The sequence below is a fragment of the Palaemon carinicauda genome, chromosome 15 (assembly GCF_036898095.1).
Source record: "Palaemon carinicauda isolate YSFRI2023 chromosome 15, ASM3689809v2, whole genome shotgun sequence".
In the NCBI taxonomy this organism is placed as follows: Eukaryota; Metazoa; Arthropoda; class Malacostraca; order Decapoda; family Palaemonidae; genus Palaemon; species Palaemon carinicauda.
This window is the reverse complement of record NC_090739.1, coordinates 102,248,255-102,275,589: the sequence shown is the minus strand read 5'-3', so window position 1 is coordinate 102,275,589 and position 27,335 is coordinate 102,248,255. Positions and strand designations below refer to the sequence as shown.

The following is a 27,335-nucleotide window of genomic DNA, read 5'->3' as shown; positions in this document are numbered from 1 at the left end:
TCCCTGTCTGGCGTTCTGCTGAACGGGAGATCGAGTCCTGCTCAAACTCGATAGTTTCTTGTAGGTTCTACAACCTCGTGATCCTTGTAAGCTAAGGACGGGCGACCGACAAATGAGCGGGGTGTTTGAGGGAGCTGTAGGTTTACCTGCTGAGCCATCAGCAACCATTGCCTGGCCCTCCCGGGACATAGCTTGGGTGGAGAGGGGCATCGGCTCTGATCATATTATTATTATTATTATTATTATTATTATTATTATTATTATTTGCTCCAACTGGGAAAATAGCCCAGTAAGGAAAGGAAAAAAGAAAAAAGAAAATATTTCAAGAACAGTAGCAACATCAAAATAAATATATCCCATATAAACTATAAAAACTTTAACAAAACAAAAAGAAGAAAAATTAAATAGAATAGTATGCCCGAGTGTACCATCAAGCAAGAGAACTCTAACCCAAGACAGTGGAAGGCCATGGTATAGAGGCTATGGCACTACCCAAGACTAGAGAACAATGGTTTGATTTTGGAGTGTCCTTCTCCTAGAAGAGCTGCTTACCATAGGTAAAGAGTCTCTTCTACCCTTACCAAGAGGAAAGTAGCTACTGAACAATTACACTGCAGTAGTTAACATCTTGGGTGAAGACGAATTGTTTGATAATCTCAGTGTTGTCAGGTGTATCAGAACAGAGGAGAATTGGTAAAGAATAGGCTAGACTATTCGGTGTATGTGTAGGCAAAAGAAAAATGAACCGTAACCGGAGAGAAGGGTGCGATGCAGTATTGTCTGGCCAGTCAAAGGACTCCACAACTCCATCTGCTATACCCACGGTCACTTGTACACACACACACACACACACACACACACACACACACACACATATATATATATATATATATATCTATATATATATATATACATATATATATACTGTGTATATATATATATATATATATATATATATATATATATATATATATATATATATATATATATATTTATATATATATATATATATATATATATATATATATATATATATATATATATATATATATGTATATATGTATACTCATTTTGCAAGTATGCTTTGGTGAAAAAATATTCACACTTTATACATAACAGAGTTTAACCATATATACAGTATATATATATATATATATATATATATATATATATATATATATATATATATATATATATATGTATGTATATATAATTACATATATATATATATATATATATATATATATATATATATATATGTATATATAATTACATATATATATTTATATATATATATATATATATATATATATATATATATATATATATATATATATATATATATATATATATATATACACATATATATGTATATATATATACACACACACACACACACATATATATATATATATATATATATATATATATATATATATATATATATATATATATATATATACACATACATATATATGAGTGTGTGTGTATTTGTTTTGTGTATACATATTGATACAAAAACACTTTCACCATGTTAAGGTATCCCCACACAGAAAGGTATATATATATATATATATATATATATATATATATATATATATATATATATATATATATATATATATATATATATATATATATACACTCAGAGAGAGAGAGAGAGAGAGAGAGAGAGAGAGAGAGAGAGAGAGAGAGAGAGAGAGAGAGAGAGATACATTTTTTTCTGGAAAAAAAATATTGCTAACGTTTAACGAATATCGTTCGTTATTTGCAGCATTTTTACCTTCAAAGGACCAGGTAAAATATATATATATATATATATATATATATATATATATATATATATATATATATATATTTATATATATGTATATGTATATATATGTATATGTATATATATAGCATATATATATATATATATATATATATATATATATATATATATATATATACTGTATGTGTGTATATTTGTGTATTCTGCGTGTTTATAAGGGCATATGCATGTGTGCATTGTCTGTGGGAGTGTCCATGAATTATTTTGCTTGAAAAAAAAAGGGAAAAAAAAAGTCTGGAAAAAGTCAGAAAAGTAGTTCATGTTATTTCTTCCGTCTTATTGTGAAACCAGCTGCTTAATTATGCATGAATTTAATGTGAATTTTGATCTATCTTTATGTCATGGTATTCAAAAGAAAGATACGATTAAATAATGATTTAAATAAAGATTTCACGTTCCAGTATTTTTTTCTAAATGTATTGTTCCGCACTTTGGTTCGTCAACACTACGGTAACGCTGTCGACTGTTGATGGAGGAGGAGGACGAAGAAAACATATCATCTGTTTTTTACGACAGTTTAGGTAATTAAACGTTATACAATTTCACAAAAGCTGGTACTGTTGATTTGGGTATCAGGTCAGGTATAATAAGGTGTCATTAGAGTTACTTTTCAAATTTGAAATGAAAAAATGTGTAGTGTGTAATTTTGGTAGGCCTTCTCCCTTTTCAGCCGGCAGTCATCATAGGCCAAGACATTTTAGCAACAACATAACTTTGTATGTCCAAATGCCATTTTAATTGGGTATAGAGCCGATAAACAATTTAGAGGACAGTGGTTCAGAGGATGCTCCAATAATTGTTTTTCAGTTGTAACTAATCTGGGAATACATATTTTTTATTTCGAATTATAAAATTAAAGTATGACGGGTAGGATACTGAAATAGGGTTGTATGTATGATAGCGGCCACATGTATGTATTATTATGGCTGGGTTAGAATACAGCAGTGTAAGGGGATCGGAGGGGGCTGTTAGGCACCCCCCACCCCCTGGTAGGTAATGACATGGGTTGTAGGTTAGTTTAGGGGGAAAGGTTAAGTTAGTTGATGTCCATTTTTAATACACGCCGGAGTAACTGGCTTCTGATATACAAAGGCTCCCATTGTCTATTTTCTGAAAGGTGCTTTAGATTATCAGGATTTTAATCATTACAGACTTATTTCGAATCTATCCTTTATTTCAAATCCCTAGAAAATGGAATTCTTGAACAACTAAATGGTCACTTTAAAAAATCCAAACAGTCAGCATTCAGAAAATCATATTTACGTAGACAGCTTTGTTTTATTGTGAATGACATGTTGGAAATATTTATTACAACAAATGTGTTTTCTTGATATTACTTGATCTTGGTGCTGCACCTGGTATTGATACAGTTGTGCATGAACTGATTCTAAATGATTTACAGCCCATTGGTATTGAAGATCAAATGATTAAGTATCTAAAAGACTAATTGGTTGACAGAAACTATTGTGTACTGATTGAAAATTAATTCATTATATGAGCCATTAAACAGATGAGTAGGGCCTATCCCCGGGGAGTCCTGTATTATTATAAAACACGGGACCAACTTTACTGTTAAAAAAATTGGGGTTAATACAGAAAGACTTACGTTTTTTTCGAAATTGACCTTAATTCCCATCGCAAATAAATAGTCGAGATATACACTATATATACTACGTGAATGTGGGACCCCCAGTGGGAACCACGGGTTTCGTGTGGGGAAAATTTACTGATGTATCTATGAATAATGATAAAACTCACTTTTTCTTCTGTTTACAATATCCTTGAGATGCACACTAAATTCACGAAAAATTGCACAAAATATGGGGATTCTCCGTCAAGCTTCCGAAGCATATCAAACTTGATATAAAGAAATATAATCACCTACTGTATATTGAAAGAACATGTGTTAAGCTATAGGAAAACTATAGTTTTTATGAGATTGAACGAGGTGAAATTAAATGAGGTTGATATGATTTTACCTTGATTTTTTTTCCTAAGTCGGGAGAGAATATTCCTCCACGACGATGTTTACTTTTAATGATCCCTTTATCTCACTTTTTTACGCAAACAAGCAGTTCCAATTGCAGTTTATTGGGTGAGAGCTTTGACATTATAATTACTTGATGGTTTTATAACCAATTATGAACGACTTTAGTCGAAAACCATGTTTTACTAGCATTTCTGTGGTGTAATAAAGTTACCTTAATGTCCACTAGTATCCTTATTTATGGTAGCTATGGCAAAGGCAGTGGCTGGCCCTGCTGGCGTTAATTTTGACAAAATCCCAACTCCTACGGGGAGAGTGTAGTGCAATGTTGGTTATGAAGAATTTTATAATTATTTTTCTAGTGGTGGTATTGAACTAGTGGTTGAATATGCTCAAAGGCATAATTTAATTCTTAAGGAAAAGTGTTGCGAGTGCCGTGAAGCTATTTGTAAGATCAACTACAACAGGAATGCCTTAGTGACGAAAAGACATGAGGAAAGTACAATCTCTTTCGAAACTTGTTATTATAGAAATACACGGGACAAACTTTACTAATGCAATACTTCAGTAAAGATTGCCAAGACAAAGAAAAGAGATGTAGGTGTCAATCATAAGGTAAGGAATTATTTGTGATTAATTTATCATAATGTGAGGATTTATTTGTGATTTACCTTAAGTTTGTGATCTGGGAAGGTGTGTCCGCTAGGGCTTGTGACCCGTTAACTACTTGGTTAGGTCGGTTTGTTAGGTTCTGTACCCTTTTACAAATATCTAGTGTTAAATAATCATGATACATTTTGTGACCTGGGAAGGGTGCTCCCAGGGCTTCCTCCCCGGCTAGGTTTTGTAACCTTGGAACTACTAGGTTAGGATAGGTTGGTTTGTTAGGTTCTGTGCCCTGTACTAATCTCACTAGCGTTAAATAACCAGGTTTGGGACCTGGGAAGTGGCTCCGGGTTCTTTACCCCCGGCTAGGGGTTGTAACCTGGGAACTACTAGGTTAGGTTTGTTAGGTTCTGTACCCTTTTACAAACCTCAAGAGTGTTAGATGATCACGTTTTGTGACCTGTGATGGCGGCTCCGTGGCCTTGCCCTCCACTGGGTATGGGTTGTGACCTGGGTACTGTTAGGTTAGCTGGGTTTGTTATGTTCTGTACCCTTTTAAAAATCTCAAAAGTGTTGAATAATCACGTTTTGTCCTGTTTTTGCACACCCAAAATCCCAGGTTCCCATCTGTGTCCTTAGGGAAGGGGGAGACGGGTCCTTAATGGTAGAGGAGCCTGTTTGCTGTGGAAATGGTCAAATTCATTAAAACCAAATCATTTAATGTAGTTCATTTTTTTTGTCTCTTACAAATGTTGCCCTGTGTTTTCTCTTAATTTCCCAGGTGTTATAGGTCCAATCTTATGTATCTACTGAATACTATAGATGTATCAAAAGTGTTACAGATGCATGAAGTGAAGTTTAAACTATTTGCAGATGATACACTATTTTACTTCTCTATAAATGACATTGATGATATTGCTGAAACATCAAACCATTCTTACCAGTGTTAGGGAGTAAATGACAGTTAAGCAACTAAAACTGAAGATATTATTTTAAAACAACACAGGAAAGGCTTTACTAGTAAAGAAATGGGGATTTATATAAAAATCCTCTTTTTTTTCGGAAATGACCTTTTAACCCTTTTACCCCCAGGCTATTTGGAACTTTCCAACCCTTTACTCCCAGGGGTTATTATTTTTTCAAGCACGTTTTGCAATATAATTTATTTAAATTGCTCTAACAGCCTTAATTTTTGTCATAGAGAGGTCAGGTTAGTCTCATTCTCTTGAAAAATGCCTGAAGTTTCTGAAAAAAATATCAAAAATATGCAAAAAAAAAAAATATATATATATATAAATAGCAGTTTGTTCCGTAACCGAAATACAAACCACGCTATTTACATTGGGTTTACCTTTTAGCGCAGCTGAAATGACGAGCCAATTGTTTTAACGAGGGTTAATTACCCCTGCGCTAGTTAGCGGGGGTAGGGGAAGGGTAGCTTGCTACCCCTCCCCCCCACACACCGGTGACTTGTTTCACTTCACTTTTGGCTCGGCGGTGATCAGACGTGTCTGTTTATCGTCCTCGTTACAGCCTTTAATTTTTCTGCTTTTTCTTTCTACAGCGTGTGTGTTGGTTGGGAGTTGACCTTCATTATTATTATTTTACAATGCGTACATGCCCTGGTGTTGCCGGTCGTCCATGTGGGACCTTTATGTCGGACGTAGCTACGGACTCTCACACCCTTTGCCCTCAATGTCGGGGCTGACGGTGTGACCAGGAGAACATGTGCCGTGAGTGCGGGGAGTGGTCTGCCTCCCAGTGGGAGAGGTTTGGCCGCCGGCGTATGAAGAAGTCCAGGAGAGACCGTTCTCCTTCGGGGTTTGCCTTGAAGGAGGAAGGTTCTCGGGATTCTTCTTCCGCCGCCCAAACCTCCTCCGAAGCTCCCCCTCGTCCGGCTCCTAAGGAGAGTCGGCCGAGTGGTAGCGCAGGCCCTAGTTCTGTTTCCCGACCTTGGGTGGGGGGAGAGGGCGTCGCCTCCCATAGCGAGGCGGTTCCCCCTCCTCCTCCGGGGAGGTTATTGATAATGCTTTAACTAATGATGATCTTTTGCAGATTTGGTCGTCCCTGGGGCTTAAGGGCTTGCCCCCCAGGGTAGCCTTTATTGACCTTGTCTCGTTGGGGGCCGCTGTTAAGCAGTCGCCGGCGGTAGCAGAGGTAGACCCTCTGTGTATCGTCGACGTCGTGGTGGCAGAGGCCTCCGACGTGGCTGGACAATCCTCCGCAGGTGCTGTTGAGGATGATGGTGCTGAGGGCTCTCCTCCCCCTTCCGTACATCCTTCGAAGGGGGAAGTGAGTCCTTCGGTCTCTGCTGCTGCTCAGCTTCCTTCTAAGGGAAGTGCTTTGACTGAGACTCCCTTCGGAGGACCGATGGTCCCGACGATCTTCCCAGGGGCCGCCTCCGCTGTAAGGCTCACCGTCCCCTACGTCGCAAGGGCCTCCCTTCCCCTTACAAGGGGGTTAAGAGGCGCCTTTTTGGATCTTCTTCCTCCGAAGGGGACTCTCCTCGTCAGCCTCAACCTACAGTTCCGTCTCCCTTGGACCTCTCTGCAGACCGTTCACCAACTCCTGCCAGATCTTCACCTTCTGGAGAACTCGTCACCCGACGGGCAACGGTCCCTTCGGGGCAAAGGGATTCTTCCCTTCCACGAGCAGTGCTAGCGCACAGGCGCTCTCCTGCTCGTCAGCGCTTTCCTGATCGTCAGCGCTCTCCTGCTCGTCGGCGCTCTCCTGATGTTCTCCCTCCTCGCCAGCGCTCTCCTCCTCGTCAGCTCTCTTCTGAGCGTCAACTCTCATTTGAGGATCATCGCCAAGTGGTCTCTGACCATCCTACAGTTCCTGCTGAGCTCCCTGCTCTCCATCAGTCTTCTGATCCTGTGGCTACGCAACATCGTTCAGCGTGTGTCAAAAGCACATGTTCGCCAACGCGCCAGCGATCTTCCTGTTCCTGCTCGTGAACGCGCCGCGCCACCTGTCCTTTCACAGGATCTCACGCGTCGACCTCCTGCTCGCCAGCGATCACCTACGCGCCAGCAATCACCTGCTCGCCAGCGTTCACCTGCTCGCCAGCGCGCACAGGCGATTTTAGTATTGCCTATTCGCCAGCGTTCTCCCACGCGTCAACGATCGCCTACGCGCCAGCGTTCACCTGCTCGTCAGCACGCACAGGCGATTTTGGTATCACCTATTCACTAGCGTTCTACGCGTCAGCGATCACCTGTTTCTCGGCGATCTCCGGACCGCCCGCGTGTGTTACATTATGCGCGCCAACGTTCTCCGTTTCGTCAGCCGGAGGTTCTGAAGGGACATGGTTCACCATAGCGCCAGCTACTAGCTCGCCATAGCGCCAGCTACTAGCTTGCTATCGCTCACCGGCGCATGCTGGTCGCTATCGCTCACCGGCGCATGCTGGTCGCTATCGCTCACCGGCGCATGCTGGTCGCTATCGCTCACCGGCGCATGCTGGTCGCTATCGCTCACCGGCGCATGCTGGTCGCTATCGCTCACCGGCGCATGCTGGTCGCTATCGCTCACCGGCGCATGCTGCTCGCTATCACTCGCCAATGCGCCATCGCCTACCTGCGCGTCAGTGCTCACCAGCTCATCACCGATCGCCTGTTGATCCACATCGCCAGCGGTCTTCCTCACCCACGCGGCAGCGCGTTTCCTCGCCATCGCGCCAACGCTTGCGTTCGCCGCCTCGGACACGCGCTCATTCGCCTGGCCACCCCCGCGCCCACTCGCCTGCGCGACCATCGTTCGTGGAGAATTCCACAGCCGGTGGTAGCAGCAGGAACACGTGTTCCTAGACAATGCTCGGGATCGCCTCCACCCAAACACAGGTTGGTAGTGCAGGACAAGGATACTACTGAGGAGAGGTTAGTACATCATTCTTCCCCACCTTCTTTTCAGGCAGGTACTGTGGTGTCCACTCCAAAGGATCGCCCGATCCCTTTCCCTTTAGTGAGGATTTCGGACTCTGTGTCCTTGGAGCAACAGACTTGGTTTGCTCCTCTGGCGCGGGCGTTAGTGAGGGTTATGAAACCAGCACTCGCCGACCAGGGTAACAAACCAACGGCTGTCTCTCCTACGCTGAAGAGAAAGAGAGGAGTGGACTTCGTGGTGACTTCCCCCAGGGCGAAGTTGGTTCCCAAGAGGTCGGAACCCACGACTACCCGGGGGAATGTCCACGTTTCACCCCAGGAAGAGATCCCTGGGGCAGGAGACTTAGCTGCCAGCCTGCAGGGAGGAGAACAGCAGGAATCCAAACATGCCTTCTGGCAGGTCCTAAGCCTGATAAGGCAACTTAACGGGCTTATGGATCCAGTCATCGCCCCCCGTAAAGGCAAAGACATGATCTTGGATGAAGTGTTTGACGTTCGGAAGGCCCCGAAGTCCAGTGCGGCTCTGCCCTGGTCTCAGGGTCTGAAGAGTGCCAGAGCTAGGGCCAACGCTCAGCTCGCGCTTCTTGCCTCCTCCAGTCGTTCCACTGCCGGGAACAAGCTCATCCCTCCTCCTCGTCTTCAGCAGAGGAGGTATTTCGAGATTCTGGGTGAGCCTAACCTCGCTCTTCCTCTCCATCACTCTGTGGAGGAGCTGGCGAAGGGAGTTACCCTTGAGAAACTCTCTGCCCGGCAGGTGTCGTTCTCGGCGGCAGAGATCCTTAGCCACGAGAAGGTCGCTAAGTGTGCCATGCAGGCCACTTCGTGGCTGGACTTTTGGCTAGGATCTCTGGGCATCCTATTGCGATCGGAGGACTTGTCCAAGGAGACCAATAGGAAGGCCCTGGAGACCTTCTTGCTCTCCGGCACCCGCTCCATCGAGTTTTTGGCGCACCAGGTTACCACCCTGTGGGCCAACTCGGTGTTGAAGCGCCGCGATGCTGTGTCCGAGAGATTCCATCCGAAGGTCCCCGCCGTGGATGTGTGTAGGCTCCGACATGCTTCCCTTCTGGGGGAGAACCTGTTTGAGCCTCAAGACATGGAGCGAACGGCTGAGAGGTGGAGGAAATCCAGCACGGACTCCCTCCTCCATAGGGCCCTTACAACTCGGCCCTATAAGCCTCCAGCCCCGCCACAACAGCAGCAACAGCCTCGTAAGGCTCCAAAGCAGGCACCGGCAGTTAAGAAGGTGGTGTCTAAGCCCCAGCCCTTTCCAGCCAAGGTCAAGAGGGGCAGTAAGTCCTCCAGGGGAGGCAAGACTCCTAGGGGTGGCGGCCGCAAGCCCTAGGGGTGGCAGTCCCCCTGCGTGTCCACCTGTGGGGGGATGCCTTCAGCGTTGCGTCCGCAGGTGGCAGCAACACGGGGCCGATGCTTGGACGGTCTCAGTGATCGGCCAAGGCTATCTCATCTCGTTCCCAACATCTCGACCTCCCCTGACAGCGAATCCAGTGTCGTTGAGCTCCTATGCCACGGGATCGGCAAAGGGGCTGGCCCTTCAGGCCGAAGTCGAGACCATGCTCGAGAAGGGTGCTCTCCAGGAGGTCGTTGACGGCTCCCCTGGCTTCTTCAGTTGACTCTCCAGGAGGTCGTTGACGGCTCCCCAGGCTTCTTCAGTTGACTCTTTCTTGTAAAGAAGGCTTCTGGAGGCTGGAGACCCGTCATCGACCTCTCAGCTCTGAACGGGTTTGTCAAGCAAACCCGGTTCAGCATGGAGACAGCAGACACGGTCAGACTTGCGGTGAGACCACAAGACTTCATGTGCACACTGGATCTAAAGGACGCGTACTTCCAGATCCCAATCCATCCGTCTTCCAGGAAGTACAGTACCTGAGATTTTGCCTAGACGACAAGATCTACCAGTTCAAGGTGCTGTGTTTCGGTCTCTCCACAGCTCCTCAGGTGTTCACCAGAGTGTTCACCCTGATTTCATCTTGGACGCACAGGAACGGCATTCGTCTCCTTCGTTATCTGGACGATTGGCTGATCCTAGCAGACTCGGAGTCGACCCTTCTTCGGCACCGAGACAGGCTTCTGGATCTTTGCCAGGATCTGGGGATCGTGGTAAACCTTGAGAAGTCCTCTCTGCAGCCGTCCCAACGACTGGTTTATCTAGGCATGCTAATAGACACCAATCTCCACAAAGCCTTTCCATCAGACGACCGGATAGCAAGGCTGAGGAGGGTGGCGGAACCCTTCCTCAGGCGAGAAGAACTCCCCGCCCAATTGTGGTTGCGTCTCTTAGGTCACCTATCCTCCCTGGCTCGTCTGGTTCCAAACAGCCGCCTCAGGATGAGATCCCTTCAATGGCGGCTCAAGTCCTGGTGGAATCAAGGATCCGATTCCCCGGACATTCTGATCCCAATGGGGTCTCTGGAACAGACGGACTTGCGGTAGTGGCTGGTCGACGAGAACCTGCGGAAGGGAGTGAGTCTTCTCGTCCTCCCCCCGGAATTGACTCTGTTTTTGGACGCGTCAAAAGAAGGGTGGGCGACGCACGTTCTGAACCAGAGGGGCTCAGTCCTTTGGTCAGAATCAGAAAAGTGCCTACACATCAACCTGCTAGAATTGAAGGCCATCTTTCTGGCTCTTCAGCAGTTCCAGCGGTCCCTGGCGGGTCACTCCGTGGTGGTGATGAGCGACAACACCACGGTAGTGGCTTATATCAACAAGCAGGGAGGCACTTTTTCGCAGCAGCTATCCCATCCTGCAGTAGAGACTCTGAGGTGGACCGAAACCCACTCAATAACACTATCAGCTCGCTTAATTCCTGGCAAGATTAATGTGCTCGCCGACAGTCTGAGCAGGGCCTCGCAAATAGTGAGTACCGAGTGGTCTTTGGATCCTTAGATAGCCAGCAAAGTCCTGACTTTGTGGGGTTCCCTGACTGTGGACTTGTTCGCGACAGCTTTGAACTTAAGCTGCCCCTGTACTGCACCCCAGTCCCGGACCCCAAGGCACTCTGGCAAGATGCTTTCCAGCAACGGTGGGACAACATCGACGTGTACGCCTTCCCACCGTTCTGTCTGATGAGAAGGGTGCTCAACAGGACCAGACTATCGGTCAACTGTTCGATGACTCTGGTAGCTCCGCTATGGCATCACGCGGAATGGTTTCCGGACCTTCTGCAGCTCCTGACGGAGCTCCCGAGGGAGCTTCCTCCACGACACGAGCTTCTCAGACAACCCCACTCCGGCGTCCCTCACAGGGCCGTAGCCTCGCTTCGGCTTCACGCCTGGAGACAATCCAGTGTCTCCTCGCGGAGAGAGGCTTTTCGCAACAGGTTGCGGAGAGAATGTCTCGGCACCTGCGAAGGTCCTCTGAGGGAGTCTACCAAGCAAAGTAGAGAGTCTTTTGTGGTTGGTGTTGTGGAAGGGGTATCTCTCCACTCGATGCCACTATTCCAGCAATAGCGGACTTCCTCGTTTATCTGCGGGAAGAAATGCGCCTTTCTGTCTCGGCAGTGAAAGGCTATCGCTCAGCCTCAAGCTTGGCCTTCAGACTGAAGGGCGTGGATATTTCTTCATCGCTAGAACTCTCTTTACTCATACGTAGCTATGAGCTTACCTGCCCCTAGTCGGAAGTGAGACCTCCTCCTTGGAACGTGGTTCGAGTCCTCAGGTCTCTTTAAGAGACCTCCCTTCGAGCCATTACACCCGGCCTCCGATCGCCACCTGTCTTGGAAGACGGCTTTCCTACTCGCTTTGGCTTCGGCCAAGCGGGTTAGTGAACTTCATGGTCTCGTACGACATCGCCCATTCAAGGGGATGGGGGGAGGTAACGTTCAGGTTCGTCCCCGAGTTTGTTGCCAAGACTCAGAATCCTGGAGTGCCGGATCCTCGGTTCAACTCTTTCAGGATCGCGAGTCTCCGTTCTGTAACAAGCGACCCAGACCAGCTGCTACTGTGTCCAGTGAGGTGTCTGAGGCACTACTTGAAGAGAACGGCTGCAGTCCGTCCTCAAGTGCGAGCTTTGTTTGTGAGCACAGGCAGGACTAGGAGGAGGGTCACCAGGAACACCATCTCAGCTTGGATTCGAAGGGTTATCCACCATGCCCTGAATCCTGACCCTCCTCCGTCACGTCGCCCTCGGGCCCACGATGTCGGGTATTGCTACATCCCTGGCCTTCAAGAGAAACTTCTCTGTGACGCAGGTACTTCAAGCTGGGGTTTGGAAGCGTCAAACGACCTTCACAGCCCACTCCCTGCAAGACGTGACCCACAGGAGCCTCGATACGTTTTCTATTGGCCCTGTGGTGGCTGCACAACAGCTGGTCTAACCTCAGGCTCCTTTTTGGACAAGTAGCAGTAGGTTGAGGGTGTTGTTACCCGGTCCTAGTCTGCGTGAATGAAAGAGTATGTCTGACCCTTACTTCTTTCTTCATTCTCCCCTCTCTTGGGGAAGCAGCATCCTGGTCCTCGCATAGCTGACCTCAACCTCTGCAGGTAACCCATGCTTCTTTGTGCTCCTAGTATTAAGCTTAATACTGTTGCGTCTCCCATACCCTGACGAGGTGGTATTGGGAACCTCCTATCCTAGAATTCCTATCTGAAGGTCTCAAGGTCAACTTCATAGGACGAGTCACACACTCCTCCACACACTGCTTATGTAGGCCACTCGTTCCTAGCGATGCTAGGAACTTGTGAGGTACAGGGGCTCCCTCTCTCTAGTGCTGCTCACTGAGGGATCGAGCCCCCGGGCAAGCCGAAGTCAGTAAGGCTGGGGACTTTCCACCCTTCCTGAGGGGTAAGTCACCCAATGTAAATAGCGTGGTTTGTATTTCGGTTACGGAACAAATGACAAATTCGAAGATAATTTGTATTTTTCCTAACCATACAAACCTTAGCTATTTACACATATGTGCCCGCCATCCCTGACCCCCAAGTCAAGTCTTACCTCTAAGTGAAGTGAAGCAAGTCACCAGTGTGTGGGGGGGGGAGGGGTAGCAAGCTACCCTTCCCCTACCACCCGCTAACTAGCGCGCGGGTAATTATCCCTCGTTAAAACTATTGGCTCATCATTTCAGCTGCGCTAAAAGGTAAACCCAATGTAAATAGCTAAGGTTTGTATGGTTAAGAAAAATACAAATCTATGAATTTGTCATTTTTTGCAAGAACGTACCGGTACGTCCATGGGGGTAAAGGGATGAGTTTTGTGAAACGTACCAGTACGTCCTTTGGGGGTAAAAGGGTTAAACTGTCGCAAATTAATGAAGGTATAGCAAAGGAGGACTACCCATTGTGAACCGTGGGTTTTAGGCTGGAAAAATATACTGGGGAATTGATAAAGGTTGGTAAAACTAACCTTTTCTTTATACTTCATTCTCTGTGACACATAATAAATACACGAAAAATTAAAGCATTTTTGTTCCGTAACTGAAATACAAACCACGCTATTTACATGGGATAATTATTTCGGCGTAGCTGAATGACGAGCCATTAAAGTTTTAACGAGGGTTTCCTACCCCGCCGCTAGTTAGCGGGGGGTAGGGAGGGGTAGCTAGCTAATCCCCCCCCCCCACCCCCTCACACACACTGGTGAAAGGCTCACTTTACTTTTGGTTCAGAGAGACGTCAGACGTGTCTGCGCTCTCCTCGTTTTTGACTGCCATAATTTTGTTTGCTTTCTCTTTTCAGTGTGTGTGAAGTTGGCCTCTATTTCTCATCATGCGTACGTGCCCAGGATTTTCTGGCCGCCCTTGTGGTACCTTTATGTTGGCCTTGGACACGGATTCTCACTCCTTATGCCCTCAGTGTACGGGCCAACGGTGTGATAGGTCTAACGTTTGTATTGAGTGTAGGGAGTGGTCTACCTCCCAGTGGGAGAGGTTTGCCCGGCGACGCAAGAAGAAGGCTAAAATGGATCTTTGTCCTTCGGAGGTTTATCGGAAGAGAAAATCCCAAGACCTCTTCTTCCGTCGCCCTTTCCTCCTCGAGCGGCCTCTCCCGAGAGGCCGGCGAGTGGTAGCGTAAACCGCAGTGCTGTTAACCGATCCCGGGGTGAGGGAGAGGTAGTTGCCTACCATAGCGAGGCAGCTGCCCTTCCTCCCCCGGAGGAGGAATTTGTGTCTAATAATGATCTTTGCAGCTTTGGGCTTCCTTGGGGCTACAGGGTTCGCCCTCCAAGGAAGCTCTGTTTGACATGATCAAACTGGGTGCGGCCGTCAAACAATCGCCAACTTCAGCGGAGATAGATCCTCTGTCTGTGGTTAACGTTGTGGTGACGGAAACATCTCGTGGGTCTAGCCAAACGCCCATTCCTGTGGCTGAGGTAGCTGAAGGCATAGACTCCCCCTCCGAACATCCTACGAGTGAGGAGCTAAGTCCCACGGTCTCTTCTGCCGGTGTTTCTCCCTCTCGGGGGAGTTCACTAACAGAGACTCCTCTTCGGAGGCCCATCGATGGTCAGCTTGCTGATTCCACGGCCCCTTGTGGGCGTATAAGGTGGAAGGCTTGTCCTCCCCTTCGCCGTAGAGGCCTTCCTTCCCCTTTCAAAGGGGTTAAGAAGCGCCTCTTCGGCTCGTCGTCGCAGTCCTCTGCGGAGGAGACGACTCGCTATTCTCCTGTCCGGCCAGCTACTAACCTAGACCTCTCCAGGGATCGTTCGCGATCCCCTTCGGAGGATGGTCGTCCTTCGGGACATTGTGACCTGTCGCCCAGACCATCCACTTCCAGAGTTCCTGATGCGTGTGACGCGCCACCTGATACTGCCACTGCGCAGTCTCCTAGCCCTTTGGGGCTGAAGGGGCTTGAGCGCAAAACTGCGCCTCTTGCCCTCAAGCGCTAGGCACCGCCTGAGCGCTCGCCTGCCGATGTTGCTGCTGTTCCTGACTCAGCGCCTCGGCTCTCACCCTCAGGCGTTCGCGCCTCCGTTCCTGTTACGTGCCAGGGTCCCCCTGCGCGCCCACGCCCTTCGGCGCCCTCCAGCAGTTCCTGAGGTAGCGCGTCAGTGCTCACCTGTGCATACGCGCCCAGTTCCTGATACGGCGCTCCAGCGCTTACCTGCACATACGCGCCCACCGGTGCCTCAGAGGACACCTGCGCCATCACGCCCATCAGCAGTTCCTGAGATAGCTCACCTGCCCATATGCGCCCAGTTCCTGACACGGCGCTCCTGCGCTCACCTGCGCATACGCGTCCACCGGTGCCCCAGCGGCCCCCTGCGCTCACGCGCCCTCCAGCGCCTCAGCGCCCTCCAGTTTCTGCTTCGTCGCGCTCAGTCCAGGAGGCATCTAAGCTGGCGCACAGGCGCCCACATGTTCCTATGGACTCGGCGCGCCCATCTGGGGAGACGTGCGACGCGCCCACGCGCGGTTCCAGCTCCAGTGCCCACGCGCTCACCAACGCACCCTCGCATTGCTTCATCTCAGCGCGTCGCCCAGGAGGCTCCCAAGTTAGCGCAAGGGCGCTCACGGCCGCCTCAGAGGATTTCTCCAAAGAACGTACCAGGAAAGCTATGGAGACGTTCCTCCTCTCAGGCACTCGCACGATCGAGTTTCTGGCCCACCAAGTCTTAAACTTGTGGGCAAACACCATCCTGAAACGTCGGGATGCGGTGGCAGAGAGGTTCCATCAGAAGGTCCCTAGCACCGAGATCAATAGGCTCAGGAATTCTTCCTTAGAAGGAACGAACCTGTTTGAGCCTAAGGATGTGGAACAGGCCGCTGAGAGGTGGAGGAAGTCTCACCAAGACTCCCTCCTTCATAGGGCTTTGACATCTAAGCCCTATAAGCCTCCAGCACCCCAGCAGGCCCGTCCGACCAAGACCACAAAACCAACGGCAGCAGCGAAGACAGTGGTGTCTAAGCCCTTTCCTGTCAAGGATAGGAAAGGCAAAAAGTCCTCCAGAGGAGGTAAGAATCCTAGAGGGAGCAGCCGAGGCCGCAAACGCTAGGATTGACAGTCCCCCTGTATGTCCACCAATGGGGGGGATGCCTAAGAAGTTGCGAAGACAGGTGGCAGTAACTTGGGGCCGATTCCTGGACGATTTCTGTAATCAGTCAGGGATATCGCGTCCCGTTCACAACATCTCTACATCTCCTGACGACGAAGCCAGTGTCATTGAGCTCCCTTGCCATGGGATCAGCAAGGGGGCAAGCCCTTCGGGCAGAAGTCCAGACCCTGTTGAAGAAGGGCGCTCTCCAAGAGGTCCTCGACGGGTCCCCAGGCTTCTTCAGTCGACTCTTTCTTGTAAAGAAGGCGTCTGGAGGCTGGAGACCAGTCATCGACCTCTCAGCCCTGAACAAGTTTGTCAAACAAACTCTGTTCAGCATGGAGACTGCAGACACGGTCAGACTAGCAGTGAGACCGCATGACTTCATGTGTACACTGAATCTAAAGGACGCGTACTTCCAGATCCCAGTCCATCAGTCTTCAAGGAAGTACTTAAAATTCAGCCTAGACAACAAAGAGTACCAGTTCAAGGTGCTGTGTTTCGGTCTCTCCACAGCACCACAGGTTTTCACCAGTGTTCACCCTAATATCTTCGTGGACACACAGGATCGGCATCCGTCTCTTCCGTTATTTGGATGACTGCTTGATTCTAGCAGACTCGTTGTCATCCCTTCTTCAACACCGGGACAAACTTCTGAGACTTTGCCAGGATCTGGGGATCATGGTAAATCTCGAAGTCCTCTCTGCTCCCCACTGAAAGACTGGTATATCTGGGCATGGTTATAGACACCAATCTCCAAACCTTCCCATCAGACGACAGGATAGCAAGGCTGAGGAAGGTCGCAAGCCCTTTTCTCAGACGAGAAGAACTTCCAGCCCAATCGTGGTTACGTCTCCTCGGTCACCTTTTATCATTGGCTCGTCTAGTTCCCAATGGTCACCTCAGGATGAGATCCCTCCAGTGGTGACTCAAGTCCCGGTGGAATCAAGGTTACGATTCCCTGGACATCCTGATCCCTATGGGACCTGCGGAACGGACGGACCTCCAGTGGTGGGTGACAGACGAGAACCTACGAAGAGGAGTGGATCTTCTCGTCCTCCCCCCGGATTTGATGCTGTTTTCGGACGCTTCAAAGAAAGGGTGGGGGGGCCCACGTACTGCACCACACGACCTCAGGCCTGTGGTCAGAATCAGAAAAGTACCTCCATATAAATCTCCTAGAGATGAAGGCCGTCTTCCTGGCCCTTCAGCGGTTACAACAATACCTGGCTGGTCACTCTGTGGCGGTGATGAGCGACAATACCACAGTAGTGGCTTACATCAACAAACAAGGAGGTACCTTTTCGCAGCAGCTAACCCATCTAGCAGTAGAGATACTGAGATGGGCCGAAATCTACTCGATCCCACTAGCGGCACGCTTCATTCCAGGCAAGAGGAATGTGCTCGCCGACAATCTGAACAGAGCGTCTCAGATAGTGAGTACCGAGTGGTCTTTGGATCATCTAGTAGCCAACAAAGTCCCGACTTTGTGGGGTTCTCCGACTGTGGATCTATTCGCAACAGCCCTGAAATTCAAGCTTCCGCTGTACTGCTCCCCAGTCCCAGACCCCAAGGCTCTCTGGCAAGATGCTTTCCAACAACGGTGGGACAACATCGACATTTACGCGTTTCCCCCGTTCTCTCTGATGAGGAGGGTGCTCAACAAGGGTAGAACATCGGTCAATCTCTCAATGACCCTCATAGCTCCGCTATGGCATCACGCGGAATGGTCTTCCGGAGCTTCTGCAACTCCTAACGGAGCTACCGAGAGAACTCCCTCCACGGCACAATCTGCTCAGACAACCACATGCCAACATCTTCCACAAAGCCGTAGCTTCGCTATGACTTCACGCCTGAAGACTATCCAGCATCTCCTCGCTGAGAGAGGATTTTTGCAGCAAGTTGCTGTCAGGATGTCTGGACATCTGAGAAAGTCATCCGCAGCAGTCTACCAGGCAAAGTGGAAAGTCTTCTGTGGTTGGTGTCGTGGAAGGGGTATCTTTCCACTCGATGCCACCATTCTAACAATAGTGGAGTTCCTCGTGTATTTGCGGGAAAAAATGCGCCTTTCAGTCTCAGCAGTGAAAGGCTATTGCTCAGCCTTAAGTCTAGCTTTCAGGCTGAAAGGAATGGACATTTCTTCATCGCTAGAACTTTCTCTACTCATACGTAGTTATGAACTTACCTGCCCTCAGTCGGAAGTGAGACCTCCTCCATGGAACGTGGTTCGAGTTCTCAGGTCTCTTAAGAGACCTCCCTATGAACCATTACGCCAGGCATCAGATCGCCACCTAACCTGGAACACGGTGTTCCTGCTAGCTTTGGCTTCGGGCAAGCGTGTTAGCGAACTTCATTGTCTCTCGTATGACATCGCCCATTCAAGGGGATGCGGGGAGGTAACGTTTAGCTTCGTCCCTGAGTGTATTGCTAAGACTCAGAATCCTGGAGTAGCGGGTCCTCGGTTCGACTCCTTCCGGATTTCTAGTCTCCGTTCTGTAACAGATGACCCAGACCGTCACTTACTATGCCCTGTAAGGAGTTTGAGGCTATACCTTGAAAGAACAGCTGCAGTTCGTCCTCATGTGCCAGCATTATTCGTCAGCACAGAAGGACTAAGAGGAGGGTCACCAAGAATAACATCTCTGCATGGATTCGTAGGGTAATTCATCTGGCCTTGAATCCAGATCCTCCTCCGTCACGTCGCCCTAGAGCACATGATGTCAGGGGCATAGCTACGTCCCTGGCCTTCAAAAGAAATTTTTCAGTGACGCAGATTCTTCAAGCTGGGGTGTGGAAGCGTCAGACAACCTTCACAGCCCACTACCTGCAAGATGTGACCCACAGGAGGCTCGATACGTTCTCTTATCAGTCCTGTGGTGGCTGCACAACAGCTGGTTTAAAACCTCAAGCCCCTTATTGGACAAGTAGCAGAAGGTTGAGGGCATTGTTACCCGGTTTTAGTCTGCATGAATGAAAAGGTTTGACTGGCCCTTATTCTTTTCTTCATCATCCCCTCTCTTGGGGAAAGCAGCATCCTGGGTTCTCTGCATAGCTGACCTCAAACCACTGCAGGTAAACAATGGTCCTTTGTGTTCCTAGTATTAAGTTAATACTGTCACGTCCCCATACCCTGACGATGTGGTATTGGGAAAGTCCTAGTCTACAAGTTTCCATCTAAAGTACTTCAGAACAACTTCCTAGGACGAGTCACACTTCGTTATACCTTCACACACAGCTTGCGTAGGCCGCAGTCCTTGCATAGCAAGGTTCTAGCGAGGTGCAGGGACTCCTTTTTTTTTTTGGGGTGCTGACACATTCAAATAACGAGTCCCCGGGCAAAGCCAAAAAGCCAGTACTGGTTGGGACGTCCACCCTTCCTAATGGGTGAGTCACCCCTATTAAATAGCGTGGTTTGTATTTCAGTTACAGAACAAATGACAAATTCGTAGATAATTTGTATTTTTCCTAACTATACAAACCTTAGCTATTTAATCAAACTTGCCCCCCAGCCCTATCCCCCTTGAAGTCCTACCTCCAAGCAAAGTGAGCTCAAGCACAGGTGTGTGTGAGGGGGTGGGTGGGGGTTAGCAAGCTACTGTCCCCCACCCCCGCTAACTAGCGGTGTGGGTAGTAAACCCTCGTTAAATTTTAATGGCTCGTCATTTCAGCTACGCCAAAAGTAATACCCCTATTAAATAGCTAAGGTTTGTATAGTTAGGAAAAATACATATCTACGAATTTGTCATGTTGCAGAGTGTGAAGACTGCAATCTATGAGGATGACCACCTGGCACCTTAGGCTATGTTAGGTGAGCATGGTTTAGATGTATTGCACCCCAGTCTTTCACTGTTTTCATCACCCAAAGTCCAGGTTTCTCATGACACATTTCAGCCATGTATTTTTCCCGCTGGTTTTTATGGGTGTGGTTTATATGTATTGGCATTGCATCTCGGTCTTTCACTGTTTTCCCTACCCAAAGCCCAAGTTTCTCATGACACGCTTGAGCTTTGTATTTTTCTAGCTGGTTTTGATGCAATTTATGCTTGTCTATCATTCGATCATGGTGGACTACGCTTGTTTCTACCAGAATGCAAACTTTCATCCTTTAATGTGAGAATTGATTCAAGCACAGCTAAAAGTCTGCTGTTACTTTGATTCTTGCTACCAAATAACATGTGCTATCAGTGTTTCTTCAAGCTTAGCTTTAGGATTTTATTCAAGTTTGGGACACTTATTCCTATTTACAACACTGCTAGGCCTTTCAACTTGATCTAAAAGGAGAATTAATTTCAGCATCTTATGACATTGTCCTTGGGTCTGAACTCAAGTAGTCAGCTAATATGTCATCCTAAGTTAGACTTCCCTGATTGTCCAACTCCTTATGAGTTTGGAAAGAAAATGGTATTGATAGAAACAAGTACTCCTACATGAAATGCAGACTGTAATCCTCCCATGTTCGATGCTCACAATCTCTAGCAATATGTCTCAAGCGTGCGTCACGTGTACAACCTTCTCCGACTAGATTGGAAAACCTTGCATTGCCAGACATTAGGTACTCGGCAGGATCCTGATATGTGCATACAATAGCCCACTCTCAACAGTGCGCTCACACTAGCACACTTATCATCTATTCTTTATATCCTGAATGATTGATCGCAATTACAGGCTCGCATTCAATTATTGAAAAACCAGTGATACAGTAATGACAGAAGCACACTCATTTGGAGCACCCTCCTTGCCTGACAGACAGAGGGGAGTTGATAAAGAAACTTGTAAGGGTGCAACTTCCACGCACATTCAGCCCATATTATGACACTTATAGAATAGAGGTAAACTACTACTACTGCATAGGGGTCATCTGTTTGGTCCTCACAAGTTAACTCTGTCGCAGGCATGTTGTCAGTTCACTTCATACACGCTGCCTGGTGGAAGAAAATGGCTACTGCCCTTCTTTTTCCCCTAGTCGATCAATCATGCATCCTATCACCTGCTAGCGATTGATAGTGCACCCTCCTGCCTTTTTACGATTGATCACACACTCTCTCGCCTGCTTGCAATTGATTGCACACCCTCTCACCTGCTTGCGATTGATCGCACACCCTCTCACCTGCTTGTAATTGATCGCACACCCTCTCACCCACTTGCGATAGATCGCACACCCTCTCACCTGCTTGTGATTGATCGCACACCCTCTCACCCGCTTGTGATTGATCGCACACCCTCTCACCCGCTTGCGATAGATCGCACACCCTCTCACCCGCTTGCGATAGATCGCACACCCTCTCACCCGCTTGCGATAGATCGCACACCCTCTCACCCGCTTGCGATAGATCGCACACCCTCTCACCTGCTTAGGATAGATTGCACACCCTCTCGCCTGCTTGGGATAGATTGCACATCCTCTCACTTAGTTGCAATCATTTGCACACCCTCTCACCTCCTTGCAGTCATTCGCACACCCTCTCACCTGCTTGCAATCATTCGCACACACTCGCAAGCTTGTCTAAAATGTTCTTCTATGGATAGAGCACTTCTGCAGGGGGTGTTCATTTTATTTTTGGTATTTGCATTGGTTATGCCTATTTGTTTGCAATCATTCATCTAACTTAAGAACAGTCATATGCTGGTGCAATCCTATCTATTTGCAAACAACCTCACTCACCGGTTGATATGTGAGCTTATACTGTTGATGTGCTCTCACCTCCCTTAATCCCAGGTATACATGGGATAGATAATACAAACACACGCAAGCACTTTTATTCTGTGCCTCTTCAGCTCTGTTCAAGACTTTTGATTAATGCAAGGAAAGCACTCCGGTGAGATTGACAAAGTTTTGGCATTAGACTCTCGCCCACAGATGCATAAGCGATCGAGATTACCAAGATGAATCTCCTATGTTGAAAATTACAAATTGCCCCTTATGTATGTTGTCTATGGTAGGGACAACGATAAAACACTGAACCAAACCATCATTGGAACATTAATCATCTAGGGAATCACCTTTAGATTGTCTCCTAAAGATTAGGTGTTGCCTTCTCCTCAGTAGCTCATGACGGTGATCCTCTTTGGAACAAAACCTCTCTTGCTTACTATAGTGAGTACCCTTTTCGTGGAATGACATCACAATGCGCGCATCTTTTGGAACATTACCACAATGCGAGCACCTTTTGGATCATTATCACAATGCGAGCATCTTTTGGAACGTTACCACATTGCAAGCATCTTTTGGAACGTAACCACGATGGGAGCATCTTAAGGATTGTCACCACGATGTGAGCATATTTTGGAACGTTACCACGATGCGAGCATCTATTGGAACGTGACCACAATGCGAGTATCTATTAGAATGTGACCACGATGCGAGCATCTTTTGGAACGGGACCGCGATGGGGCATCTTTTGTAAAGTGACCACGATGCCAGCATCTTTTGGAACGTGACCACAGATGCTTGCTATGTAAGCATTGTTTGGACTGTTACCCGTTTTTGTTCATCATCACTAACCTGTTAGCGATTGCTCACTCTTACAGTACCTCCATCTCCAGTTTGCTCTTCCATTAGAGTTATACTAGATACACTACTAGGTGTTTGAGCTTTATTGAGAGAGTGCCATCACACAAGTACATAATAATAATTTGGAACTCGAACTGCTCAGGTGGTTGCTTATGATCCATTTTGTACCCTCTCACCAGATTGCAATTGATTGCATATCCTCTTACCTGCCTGCTAGATCGGTCTCCCATGGAAGTAGCACGACTAGCCCTCTCATTTTTTTGCCTTACAAATACAATGTGAGAGAAGGACTGGGGTTAGATAGTGAAGATGAGGAAAATAACCTACAATTGCTCCTAATCAGGTACTAGAACTCAGGTTTGTTTAGTTATGAAGAATAAAAAGGATTTCTGTGAGAATGCTCGATCTGGTAATTTTGAGCCTTGCAGGCAGAGAGCCGATTTAGTGGTTGCACCTAGGCATAAAGATTATAGCTGTCACAAGCTGTTCCCCACCTAGATGTTGGCACCTTGCACCCCCTCATAAAGGTCAACCTGCAAGCCCAACCCTGGCTTTGCTCCCTGCACGTTACACCCGAAAAAGCCTTGGGACAGATAGTAAAGACAAGCACGAACGGCAATTATGGGCTCCTTCATCACAGTCCAACTATTGGGGTTGACTCCGAACCAAAGGACAATCGGGTAACAACAACCATTTAAGAGCAGACAGGGTCAGAGGTGTAACTGACATGGGCCAGTAAAGAGGGGCAAGGTACCTGCTTCAACGGTATTTATAACAAAATTGTAATGGTACAGACAAGCTTAGCATGGCCCCTGAGCAAGGATGGCATGTAAAATACTAAAGTGTTTCACAATTATAGACTGTAACTTTGTGGGAAGTCTTCACTCCTCAGGACACACTAGTATTCTTGAGAGGCAGCTCACCTCCCCTTTAACAGCTCCATCTGCCAGCATAGCTTTAGCAAAAGGGGCTGGAAGATCCAGCCTCCCTGGAATGTCTCGTTCAAAATTGTTGTCTCCACCTTCAGTTCCTTCCATAGTAACTGTAGAGACACTGGTCACAAAACAGCAATCCCACTGTCAGTAGTTCTGATAGTAGAGGGTACCAGTCATGATCTGGAATGATGCCATACAGGACGAACCCTGTCAATGACTCCCCCTGCTAACACATGCACCAAATCTTGCTTGGTTCACGGAGATGTCATAAAGAGACGGCTGCGCACCTGCTGCAATCCCTAGAGTCATTACAAAGAACTAACCAGGTACCTCGATCCTATTTCAAGGTACTGAGTCTTCAAGCGGCTCTCTTTTCACTCCAACACTTTTGCCATCTTTTGACTGGTGATTTGGTGGTGTGGGTAAGTGGCAGAACCACAGTAGAAAGATAACAATGGAGGGGGATTCTGGGTATTAGCAAGAAGCTCAGAAATGAAGGGGGATGAGACCTGTCTCCAGCATACTGTATGAGTTACTTTAATGTATGAAATTCGCATGTCGGAGGCTAAAGTGAGCAAGGAACCTCTTAGAGGGAAGATTTCGTGTGGGTGGTCTCCCCTCTCTGAGGAAAAGTCTTCCAAACTCTGTATACATTTTGAGAGCTCCTCTGGAGGGGCAATATCATCTACTTTCAGCTTAAAGACTTGACTTTAAGGCTGAGCGATGAGCTTTCTCCATTGATCCTAAGAAGAGCTTTGCTCTTTAGAGGTAAAGTTAACATTCTTTTGGTTGTAGGATAGATGGCTTAACCTAAGCTATTGTTTGTTATTCAATTGCTTTACTAGTGTAGTGACCCGTCCATAATGACTCCTAAAAATTTAGGTATGCATAAGTGTCATTTGCACGCACATAAATTCAACTTTTCTTAACTAAAACATGGCAGTTGTGGTTTCAGAGTCTAGCTCTCATGGTACCCCTTCTCATCATGGTATGACTAGTAACTCTCCCCTTACTCAAAAGACAGGGAGAGACCGAATAATTATAAGTTTGACAATCCGCATCGGGGTGACCAGAAAGAAATATATATATATATATATATATATATATATATATATATATATATATATATATATATATATATATATATATATTTATATATATATAATATAATATATATATATATATATATATATATATATATATATATATATATATATATATATATATATATATATATATATATACACTAGCTATTTTATTAAGTAAGGGATATTAGATACAGAATATAACCTGAAACTTGGATTCATACAAAGCACTAAATACTAGGAGCTTGCAGTTGTTAGTCATGCCGACTCTTGCCAAAGATTTGGTGATGTAAACACACGATAGTTAAAATAATAATGAATTTGTTATATGTAAAAAATGGTAATTTCGAATAGACAATAATAGGTTGGCAAGGGACGAAGGCAGAATAAGAATTATGTAATTAATAAATAAAGTTGGATATATATGTCATTGATTTAAGGTAACATTGGTTAATCATTGACAAAAGACATTCATTGTTGTTCTGTTTATTAACATTAAAGACATGACTCCAGTAAGATCAGGTACTCAGTTTAATAGCGTTGCTTAGGTTAGTACATGGGTGAAGTATACCCAGTAAGTCAAAACCAATAACGTTGAATAAGCTCCTTAATGAACTAATCGAGACACGGTTAATGAGTCATTTTGTGCGATTGGTTAATTTTATAGTTTAAGATTAGTAAAATGGTGAAGATGGGTAGAACAAGCTGGTTCATTGATTGAAATTAAACCAGAAAATCCTCTTAGATGAATTACCAGTAATTAATATGTTAGGATAGCTGTAGTTAGTTTATGGAGGATCCATGCAATATATGCTGAAAATTTAGTATGGCATTTCAATTATGAGAATGATACATTCGCATGATAAATTCAAGAGGTTGCAGGTCTCTCTCTCTCTCTCTCTCTCTCTCTCTCTCTCTCTCTCTCTCTCTCTCTCTCTCTCTCTTTTTAGGAGTGTGAAAGCACCCCTCTTTATTCACGTTCAAAGCACTGTACACTTGTATACCAAGTAATATTTTACACCTGAAACTTACCGTGTCAGTGAATCCTATTTTTGCTCTGAATTTATACATAATTTTTTATAGACATTTTATGAGTGTTGTGTGTGTGTTTGACCAGATATCCTCTGTGGTGTAAGGTAGAATATTGTATTCAGAGGATTATAATTTATTGCGTATTTCTAAGAAAATTGAAGGAACATGTTGGAATTCAGCTTATCTGTGGATTACCAGAGACCGGTCATCCGTCTATTGTAGTAATGTAATTCCTTGTTAGAGTTTAGGGGCTAATACTTTTCCATGTTATAAATATTATGGATATGTCTAGTTGGGCATTAACTAAAGTTTTGTGTTTAATACACTAAAATATTTTATATCTATAGTTTATCATGCAGACAGTTTTACTAAAACTATGATCTTGATATTGAAGTGCACAGTAAAATATTTGAATAGGACTGATATATATTTACAATTAACAACTTGATTTACTTTTCAGATTAGAATCATTAAACAGAAGAAAAAGGTATCTACATGTACACCTTCCTGCCGAGAACAGGATATTAAACTGCAAATAATCTTATTCATCAAGATGAGCAGCAGTAAATAATCAGGGATTTGCCGCAGAAAAAAAAAAAAAAAAAAAAAAAAACAATCCAAAGTGATGCTGGAGAAGAAAAATAATCGATTCGATTAAGTTTTGATTCCTAAAGGAGCACCAGTAAATTGTCTCAATTGAAGCAGGCAATCTATCCTCCATCTTTTCTAGAGCATCATGATACTCTTACGGGAAACATAATTACGTTATTACAGATCCAGTATCTTGAAATGCTCAGTTGACTAGTTATTGAGAATTTAGGGGTTATGTTAATCTCCATGTTAGGTTCAATAGAGTGAAGTGACAGTAAGTAGGTAATATAGATTTTTACAACAATGATATTACCAGAAATTTGTTTATCAAAGTGTGTTTATTTCTGAAAGCCTTGAACTTAATTGTAAAAGCTATTAACTTTTATTCAATCTAGTAGAAAGTATTTTATTCATTCTTAATCACAACAAAGTTAGTTCATGTAAAGTAAATTTATTTCAGCTTTCAATTCTATGCATCAATGTGACACTGAATTTTTCTAGTAATTTCTAAGCACCAAATTTAACTTGTAAATTGGTCCAGATCAACAGTAATGAGCTTTTTAATTTATCAAAATTTAGATTGCAATTTCTTAGTTATCTGATGTTCAGCAAGCACAATCATACGTTCAGTTGGCAAATACAAATATACCTAATGATAATGGATTCCTATTACATTCTTGAAATAATTAGCCAGAATTATAGGTAATGTTAAATGGATTGATTTTAATTGTAGGCTATTGTAATTTCTTTTTGAAAAAATGAGGACGCTGAACATTAAAAAGCAATTAAGAACAAAAAAATTTGAATAAGGAAAGACCTTTTCCCTAGAAGTTGCTGCTCATGTTTTTAATTTTCATTAACTATCTGTTAAATCAAATGTCCAT

At 45.7% G+C, this 27,335-nt stretch overlaps 1 long non-coding RNA gene and 1 other non-coding gene across 2 annotated transcripts; both read left to right on the top strand.

Moving 5' to 3' along the window:
- Positions 1–2,274: 2,274 nt before the first annotated feature.
- Positions 2,275–27,335, top strand: LOC137654349 (uncharacterized). Its single transcript, XR_011046601.1, has 2 exons — positions 2,275–2,355; positions 26,321–27,335. It is a non-coding gene; the product is annotated as an uncharacterized lncRNA (long non-coding RNA).
- Positions 23,559–23,665, top strand: LOC137654845 (U6 spliceosomal RNA). Its single transcript, XR_011046724.1, has one exon. It is a non-coding gene; the product is annotated as a U6 spliceosomal RNA (small nuclear RNA).